Source organism: Jaculus jaculus, chromosome 1 (assembly GCF_020740685.1).
Source record: "Jaculus jaculus isolate mJacJac1 chromosome 1, mJacJac1.mat.Y.cur, whole genome shotgun sequence".
Lineage (NCBI taxonomy): Eukaryota > Metazoa > Chordata > Mammalia > Rodentia > Dipodidae > Jaculus > Jaculus jaculus.
The window spans coordinates 170,966,014-170,975,861 of NC_059102.1; the positions used below are offsets into that span (position 1 = coordinate 170,966,014).

Genomic DNA, 9,848 nt, shown 5'->3' on the forward strand with positions numbered 1-9,848 from the left:
TAAGGACCCCGGTTCAAGGCTCGGTTCCCCAGGTCCCACGTTGGCCAGATGCACAAGGGGGCACACGCGTCTGGAGTTCGTTTGCAGAGGCTGGAAGCCCTGGCGCACCCATTCTCTCTCTCCCTCTATCTGTCTTTCTCTCTCTGTCTGTCGCTCTCAAATAAATAAGTAAAAAATTAAAAATAAAATAAAATTAAAAAAAAAGAGTGACAGGAACAGACTAACTGTCCTGCTTCCTAGGGTGATTGGGAAGAAAGGGTTTACTGATGGTGAACAGAGCAGCCTGAACAAAGCATGATGTGGACATGCAACCTCGAGTTTGGCCTCTCTAACCCCTACTCTTCTTAGACCTAGGTTCTGCCAGAGTCCACCCAGCTGACCAGTTCCTGTATGATGGACCTTAGTTTTCCATACCTTAGACTAAGTGGTCTGGACAAGCAGACAGAGAAACTTCATAAGCTACAGGGATCTAAATTTACCTGCCAAGCAGAGTGCAAATCCCCTGTAGCCTCTCTGGCAGCTGATTTCTGAACTGACAGTGATCCTTTCTGACAAATCAAAATTATGGGGTCTTAGAAATTTCAAGGATGAAGAAATTGTCTTCTCATGACAGAATTTGTTCTGCTTCTTAGTCTGCCTACAGCTTCCAGCTCTCTTAGTAATTTCGATGCCATTATGCTAAATAATTCCAGATTCTCACAAAAACAATCCCTAACAGCCCCCAGACCTTCCCATGTGATCTCACCTACCTGTCTCTTCTAGTGCTAATAACAATAACCTAAAGCAGGTCTGAGGAGTGTCATAGATTATCTATGATGTCAAACATGCCTGAAGAAGCTAAGTGTCTTGCATCATTGCAAAGGAAAAGTGAAAGTAAGAGGTCCCAGATAGTGTGCTACCAAGGAAGTCACACTTCATCTTTGATGCTACTTTACCAAAAGAAAAATAAAAGCATGTTTTAGATGAGAAGAAAGCAAGATTCAAGCTGACAAGCACATTTACAATCTGGACTATGGTTTATTTTCTCTCTGATCAACTACAGCCACACTAACCTTCAGCAGGAACAAGAGGTCTGTCCCCAGTACAGAAGACTGGATGAGTATGGGAAGAAGGAGGTGTTTATCTGCTGCTCTGGGGAATCAAAGAAATAGGCATCATTGACATGTTGAACACCAGCATCATCCACAGGAACACCTGCTAATAGAAGTGGGATCTCTGCTCTGCCTTGGTCAGGATCCTTCATCCCAGTAAGACAATTAGAAGACTGAGTCAAGGGGATTACCACTTACTGGAGTTTCTAATCAGGCCCTATGCTTCTAATTAGGATTCCCCAACCTTCAGAGAAAAGAAACCTTCAGAAAACTCCCCAGCCCCATGCACTGTTAGCTTTCTGCTCCCCCCACTCAACCTTCATTAAACTTGCCTGCCATCTTCATGACGCAACTTCATCTCGGGGATGAGGGAGATACTTCTGTGTTCTGCCTCCTGAGGAGTTGTAATCAGTTCAAGATGACCCTTTCTGGTCAATCTAATTTATGAGTTACAAGTGGAATTAGCTGACTCTGTGAAATCCCAGTAGCTGACTTACTAACTTATTCAACTAATATTTAGTTAGCTACATGTAAAGTACTCAGGCAGTGCCTGATATCCCATATTACTTTTATGTACTTAGTCCTGACCAAAATCTTATGTGGCAGCTACTACTATTTATTGTCAACCAGAAAATAAATTGAAAGTCATGGAGGCGAAATAGTCACTTATGTAGGAAAATGATGAGTGGAGACTGGAACCAGTTGACCCAGGATAGCCTGGCACTAGATGACTGACTTATTTTCTCTTATTATTTTTTTTATTAATTAGTTTTGTATTCAGCAAATACAGTCAGTTTGGTACCATTATTAGGCTCATCCGTGACCTAGCCCCTCCCCATGGCCCCTCCTTGTTGAGGTATATGGGTCATGCATTGTGGAGTTAGCCCACAGTTATGGGTAAGATAAATGTCTCTGCATATCAAGACCCAACATGTGGCTCTGACATTCTTTCCACCCCCTCTTCTGCAAAATTTCCCTGAGCCATGTTGGGTTCATTTGTGGTCTGCTTCAGTGATGAGGTATTGGGGGCTTCTGAGGCTCTGGCTCTCTGATTTTGTACGAGTTGATTATTCTCTGTGTTGGTCTCCTTCCCCCTTGTGCTGGTATCCGGTTCATCAGGAAAAGAGCACCCTTGCTTGTTTCGCCAGTTTTCCTTAGTTTCAGCCGGGGCCCTTTGGAGGTATGATGGGGTGGCTCTCTCCTTAGGATCTGCATCTATCTGAAAAAGAGAAGCAACTTCTCCAATGGAGAGTAAGTTAGCACCAGGACAAATGAGATAACCCTTACATTTTTGTTCAGTAAGTCTTTTTCCATTCCTATATCATGGAAAGTAAGTCCTAAATTTTCTTCCACTAGTATTCAAGTTTCTGGTCTTATATTGAGGTCTTTGATACATTTGGACTTGAGTGTAGTGCATGGTGAAATGTGTGGATCAAGTTTCAGTTTCCTGCATGTGGTTATCCAGTTTGTCCAGCACCATTTGTTGAAGATGCTGTCTTTTTTCCAGCCTATATTGTTCGGGCCTTTGTCGAATATCAGGTAGCTATAGTTGCTTGACCCAAATTCTGGTCCTCAAGTCTATTCCATTGGCCTATACTCCTGTTTTTATGCCAGTACCATGCTGTTTTTATTACTATGGCTTTGTAATATAGCTTTAGATCAGGAATGGTGAAGCCTCCAGAGGTATTTCTTTTGCTGAGGGTATGTATGGATATGCGAAGCCTTCTGCCTTTCCACATGAAATTTGAGAACATTTTTTCGATCTCTGTGAAGAACACTGTAAGAATTTTAATTGGTATTGCATTAAATCTGTATATTGCCTTTGGTAGGATTGTCATCTTCACAATGTTAATTCTGCCTATCCAGGAGCGTGGGAGGTCTTTTCATTTTCTGAAGTCCTCCTCAATTTCTTTTTTGAGTGTTTTTTATGTTTTTGTTTTATAGATTTTTCACTTCATTGGTTAACATTATTCCAAGGTATTTTATTGATTTTGTTGCTATTGAAAATGGGACTATGGCCCTTATTTCTTTCTCTGTATCTTTGTCATTTGCATATAGAAGGGCTACTGATTTTTGTTCATTGATTTGTATCCTTCTACTTTGCTATAGGAGTTAATCACCTGCAGGAGTTTTGGGATGGAGTCTCTCAGGTCTCTTACATATACAATCATATCATCAGCAAATAGAGCTAACTTTACTTCTTCCTTTCCAAATTGTATCCCTTTTATCTCCTTCTCCTATTTTATTGCTTGAGCTAGGACTTCCAGTACTATATTGAAAAGCAGAGGTGAGAGTGGACAACCCTATCTTGCTCCTGATCTTAATGGGAATTCCTCCCATCTCTTTCCATTAAGTATTATTTGAACCTTCATAGCTTTATGTATTGCCTTTATTATGTTAAGATATGAACCAGCCAAGCCAATTCTCTCCAATTTTTGATCATGAAGTGATGTTGTATCTTGCCAAAGGCCTTTTCTGCATCTATCGAAATGATCATGTGGTTTTTATGTTTAAGCTTGTTTATGTGATGTATTACATTGACAGATTTCCATATGTTGAACCACCCTTGTGTTCCTGGGATGAATTCCACTTGGTCAAGGTGGATAATGCTTTTGATGTGCTGTTGGATTCGGTTTGCAAGGATTTTGTTCATGATCTTTGCATCTAGTTCATCAGGGAAATAGGCTGGTAGTTTTCTTTTCTTGTGGCATCTCTGACTGGTTTTGGAATTAGGTTGAAGCTAGCTTCATAAAAGGAGTTGGGTAGCTTTCCCTGTTCTCCAATTGTGTGGCACAGTTTTGAGGAAGATTGGTTTGAGTTCTTCCATGAAGGTTTGATAGAATTCAGCTGAGAAGCCATCTGGTCCTGGACTCTTCTTTTGGGGGAGGTTTTTTTTATTACTTTTTCAATCTCCATGAGTGTGATGGGTTCATTGAGGTGATTAATCTGCTCTGAGTTTAGCTTTGATAGATGGTATGCATTCAGGAATTTATCCATCTCCATGTAATCCAGTTTTGTGGAGTAGAGGTTTTTGAAATAAGTCCTGATCATTCTCCTAATTTCACTTATGTCTGTTCTGATCTCTCCTTTTATATTTTGAATTTTGTTAATTTGATGCTCCCTTTTTTTTTTTTTTTTTTTTTCTTGATCAAATTGGCCAGGGGTTTGTCAATCTTGTTTTGTGTTTTTTTTTTTTTTTTTAAAGAACCAGCTCTTTGTTTTGTCAATTGTCTTAATTGTTTTCTTGGTTTCCAATTCATTAATTTCTGCTCTGATTTTAGTTATTGTTTTCTTTCTTGAGCTCTTTGGGTTGAATTTTTCTTGTTTTTCCAGTGCCTTTAGGTGGAATGTTAGGTTATTGATTTGGGATCTTTCTGTCTTTTTTATGAAGGCATTGAGTGCTATGAATTTTTCCCTGAGGACCACATTCATTGTGTCCCATAAGTTTTGGTACAATATGTTCTCATTATCATTCAATTCCAGAAATTTTGCAATTTCAATTTTTATTTCATCCACTATCCATTTATTTTTTAAAAGTGTGATGTTCAGTTTCCAGGTGCCATTGGGGTTCTTGGTGTGTCTTTTGTTGTTGATTTCTAGCAATATAGCATTGTGATCTGATATCATGCAGGGAATTATGTCAATCTTCCTAAATATGTAGAGGCAGTCTTTGTGACCCAGTATATGGTCTATTTTAGAGAATGTTCCATGGGCTGCTGAGAAGAATGTGTGGTCTTTAGATTTGGGTTGGAAAGTTCTGTAGATGTCCATTATGTCTAAGTGATCTATGGTTTCGTTGAGCTCTCTTACTTCCCTATTGAGTGTCTGTTTGGATGATCTGTCTATTAATGATAATGGTGTATTGAAGTCCCCAGCTATGATGGTGTTGGTGGTTATTTCTGTTTTATTGTCAAGTAGGTTTTGGTTTCTGAACTGTGGTGCCCCTTTCTTCCATCTTGTCTTCCAGATCACAGATTTATGATTGTAATATCCTTTTGGTGGATCATTCCCTTGATAAGTAGGAAGTGGCCTTCTTTGTCTTTTTGATTATTTTTGGTTTGAAGTCTATTTTATCTGATATTAATATAGCTATGCCTGCTTGCTTCTTATTCCCATTTGCTTGGAATATTGTTTTCCACCCTATCACCCAGAGAAGGTGTCTGTCTTTAGTGGTGAGGTGGGTTTCTTGAAGGCAACAGATTGAGGGCTCTAATTTTTTTTTAATTTATTTATTTGAGAGCAACAGACGCACAGAGAAAGACAGATAGAGGGAGAGAGAGAGAATGGGTGCGCCAGGGCTTCCAGCCTCTGCAAACGAACTCCAGACACATGCGCCCCCTTGTGCATCTGGCTAACGTGGGACCTGGGGAACCGAGCCTCGAACCGGGGTCCTTAGGCTTCACAGGCAAGTGCTTAACCACTAAGCCATCTCTCCAGCCCACTAATTTTTTGATCTATCCTGTTAGCTTATGTCTCTTGATGGGTGAATTAAGGTCATTAGTATTTAGGATAATGACTGTGAGATTTTATTTGATCCCTGCCATATTGTGATGGTAAACGTGAGTGGGTGTTTTCATGGAATTTGAAGATTTTTGTGCCTACATTGAGTTTGGTTGGTGTGATCTGCTTCTTGTAGGCATTTGAGATTATTTGTTCCTTCTCTGTGGAGAATTTCCTGAAATACTCTCTGTAGGTTTGGTTTTGTGTTGATATGATTGTGAAGCTGAGTTTTGTCATGGAAAGATTTTCTGTCACCATCTATTATGAGGGATACTTTTGCTGGGTAGAGTAGTTTGGGTTGGATCCATAGGTTCTTAGACTTTGCAGTGTTTCATTCCAGGCCCTTCTAGCTTTCAGGGTTTCCATTGAGATGTCTGAAGTAATTCTTATGTGGTTACCTTTGAAAGTGGTGTGCTGTTTTTCCCTAGCTGCTTTCAGGATTTTCTCTTTGGTGTCAATGTTTAGAGTCTTAATGACAATATGTCTTGGAGAGTTTCTCCTTTGGTCCTGTCTGTTTGGAGTTCTGTTGGCTTCTTGTATCTTGGTGGGCCTTTCTTTTAAGAGACTGGGAAATCTTTCTTCAATTATTTTGTTAAATAAGTTCCCCATGCCTTTGGTCTGAATTTCTTCTCTTTCGGGTAGTCTAGTGATCCTGATATTAGGACGTTTAAGTGTATCCCACAATTCCCTCATGTTCTATTCACAGGAACTTTTGAACTTACTATAATTTTTGAGCTCTCAAACTGTTTCTTCCATCTTGTCTTCCAGATCACAGTTTCTATCCTCTGCTTGTCTGACTCTATTCTTGAGAGCTTCTAGAGAGTTTTGGACTTATTCAATTAAGTTTGCATTTTCTACTACTTTTCTATGTACAATTTCCATCCCTCTGTCAAGCTCCCTTTTCATATCATTTTCTGATTTTTTTGATGATTCTTGGAATTCATCCTTGCATTTCTTTATGTCTTCATTTAGCATGGCCAGCTGATTTTTGAGGTCTTCTTTTTTTTCACTCTCTCAAACTCTTAACTCTCTTTGAATACCTTCTAATTTCTTACCTACTAGTTCTATTTAGTGATGGCAGCTTCCACATGATTATCAGTCCTTTGTTGTTTTCCTGCAAGTTCTACCAGTAGGTTGGTCAGGGTTGCATTGCTCATAGCTTCAATTTGATGTTCTGGTCCTAATGACTCTTCTATGTTTTGGTTAGATATATTCATTGTAGGACTGGGTGCTCTAACTGGATTTTCTTGCATTTGATTTTTCATGTTATTTCTTTTGTGCTGTGGTCTGCCCATGACAGTGTATGGGCACACTGGTGGGTGGATCATCCTGGGCTCAAGCACAGTGGGAATCTGAGGTAGCCTGGGGCAGTTGCCAGGCAGCCTGGGCTCTGGCTCTCACTTGTCAAAGCCACCTGATTTGCTGCCTGGCAGCGGCACCAAAGTTGCCTGAATTCTCAAATGGTAATGCACCAAAGCTGCCTGTGTTCAAGCCAGGAGGGACACAGAGACTCCAAGCACTGAAGCAACCCAAACTCTGGCTGGAAACACTGGCTCCCGGAAGCAGTCTGCACTCCCAGGCCACAGGATAATGGCAGATGGCCTGCATGGCAGACATGTAGGAGATGGCACCTGAGCTGGCGCAAGCAAGAGACACAGTCTGAGCTAGTGTGGCAGTTGCTGTGGGACTGGGCTCGCTGAAGTGCAGTGGCAGGAGCAGTAAGTGAGCAAGGGGTCAGAGCAGTCTAAGCTTCCACATGCAGGGATTGATCGGCATGCCTGCGCTGTGGATAGGTGGCTATTTGGGGAGAGGGGGGAGCTACCCACTCCTGAGGGAATCAGGGCTTCCCTGTTATTGCCAGGACTCACTGAAAGTGCAGTGGCTGGAGCAGTAAGAGGGCGAGTGAGCAGAGCAGTCTAATCTTCTGCACGCAGGGATTGGCGCCTGGTGGCTCCTGGCTCTGTGGGTACAGCAGCTACTAGGGGGAAGGGGTGCGCTACCTGCCCATGAGGGAATCCATGATTCCCTGTTATTGCCAAGACTCGCTGCATGCACGCGGTGGCCAGAGCAGTAAGAGGACGAGTGGACGGAGCAGTCTATGCTTCCACAGGCAGGGATCTATCAGTGTTTGGTGGTGCCGTGGATATGGCAGCTGTTTGGGGGGGAGGGGATGAGCAAGTAGCTGCTTTCTCCCCCTCTGCCCTCCCACTGACAATCTATTGAAGATTGAAGCCGGGGGTGGTGGCGCACGCCTTTAATCCCAGCACTTGGGAGGCAGAGGTAGGATCGCCATGAGTTCGAGGCCACCCTGAAACTACAGAGTTAATTCCAGGTCAGCCTGGACCAGAGTGAGACCCTATCTTGAAAAAAAAAAAAAGATTGCTCTCCCCTAAAAGACCTAGTGAACCCTTAATGTCTTGCCTTTCTAGTGAACCCTTAATATCTTGCCTTTCTTTCCCCGCTATTTGCAGCGCAGCTAGGCAGTCACCATCCTGGCCGGAAGTCTGATGCCTGACTTAAATACACTGCCTGATGGCATCCTTCTGATACAAATGCAGCTTGTTTAACATTATAAAACTTAACCATCCCTCTTAAAATCTCCCTTTACTTTGTTTACTTAAATGAGTTCAACCACTTCTATATATTCACTTCCTGTGCTGGTCATAGAAATTAAGAGTGTCAGCGTGGAGACAGGCTGGAGAGCAAAGCACACTCTGGCCAGTGCGGATGTGGTAAAGAAGATCACAGCAAAGAAAGGTCATCACATGGCCGACTAACCAGATGGTTAGAGAAAAGAAAGCAGAGAAAGTTGCTACACTGAAGAACCATGGATCCATGTTCACTTGTAGTCCAGCTTTATATCACAAATGAGTGCCTCAAACTTTCCATGCTCATCATACATGTTTTGAGACAGTGAAAAATTTCTCATCAAATGATATGCTTTTACTTCAGCTTAGGAAAATAAAATGTGCTTCCATCATAAAATCTACATTGACAGATTGGAGGGTCTATGGAAGCCATATTGTGACCGGTTTAACATATATAAAAAGCTAGCCAAGAAAATGTGTATGTAATTGACTTAGATGATGCCACTTTTTCCAAGTGCAGAATTTAGAAGGCAGCTTTTAGCTGAGTATAAGCTTTGTCCAAATGTACCAAGATCACCAATGGAAATGTGAGTGCTGATGCAGAAGATGGCCAGAGGTGGGGAGGACCTGAATCAGATGGAAGAGCAGCTAACACTTTGAAATCGCTGCAATTTACAAACCCAGGAAAACTGAATTTGATCCAGAAATTGGTAAAAGAGAAAAAAGTAGGGTAACAGGAAAAAATTCAAACACTGATTCACATAGACAAGTTATACTATGAAGAGTAAAATCTGTGGCAGCCAGGATATCCTAGTTTTCAGTGGAATGGACCTCTGTGACTTCCGTGAAGATTACTTGTCCTGCCTGTGGGACACAGGTGCAGAGCTGCATGCCACTGTGACCATAAGTAGTTATGAACAGGAAGATATGGAAGGACGATGAATAATCCATAATAATCATGGTGGGTAATTGATATTGTCCAACTACATCAACTGACTTGGAAACTCCTCAGTATGCACGAATTTTACATTTCACATGCTTTAAGATTCATTATTGGTGATAAACTTGAATGAGTTACTTCTCAGGAGTCAGATTTGAGCCTGTGCAGGCCAATCTAACAAGTACAGACAGTCTCAAATTTCCATGTTTTCCATATTCACAAGTTTCACTCTCCATGACTTAGTTGAAAAATATCAGCCTTATAGCAGATAATTTAAAGATGTTTGCCACAGTGTAACTATTAATTGCATGAAGTACTAATTCATAGACCAGTGCACAGATCAATATGTAAACATCAGATTACATCATGCTAAGTGACCAATCATAATAACAGCTTTCAATTTCATGATGACTCTCTATGTACCTGTTATTTCATTCACTTACAACAAAACATGTGATTATATAATCTCCTTGTCATCCATATGACATTTTACAGAAGTCATCATTCAGGAACTGGCCAACAGAGATGAAAGCACAACAAAGAAATGAGCAGTGATAATTCTGAAAGTGAAATTTGGATCAATCATACGTGGAGTTACAGGAGAAGTCACAGGGGTGGGGAGGGGCATGGTAATATTGTTGCTGTTGCAAAGACTAGCTATGCTGCCAGACCTTACCAACATCAGTGAGGAAGTATGAGGAAAAGGATGCAAGTTCCTCAGGAAAAAAT

The 9,848-nt window shown here is 41.3% G+C and overlaps 1 pseudogene; it reads left to right on the plus strand.

Moving 5' to 3' along the window:
* Positions 1-8,418: 8,418 nt before the first annotated feature.
* Positions 8,419-9,121, plus strand: LOC101600574 (annotated as a pseudogene).
* Positions 9,122-9,848: the final 727 nt, after the last annotated feature.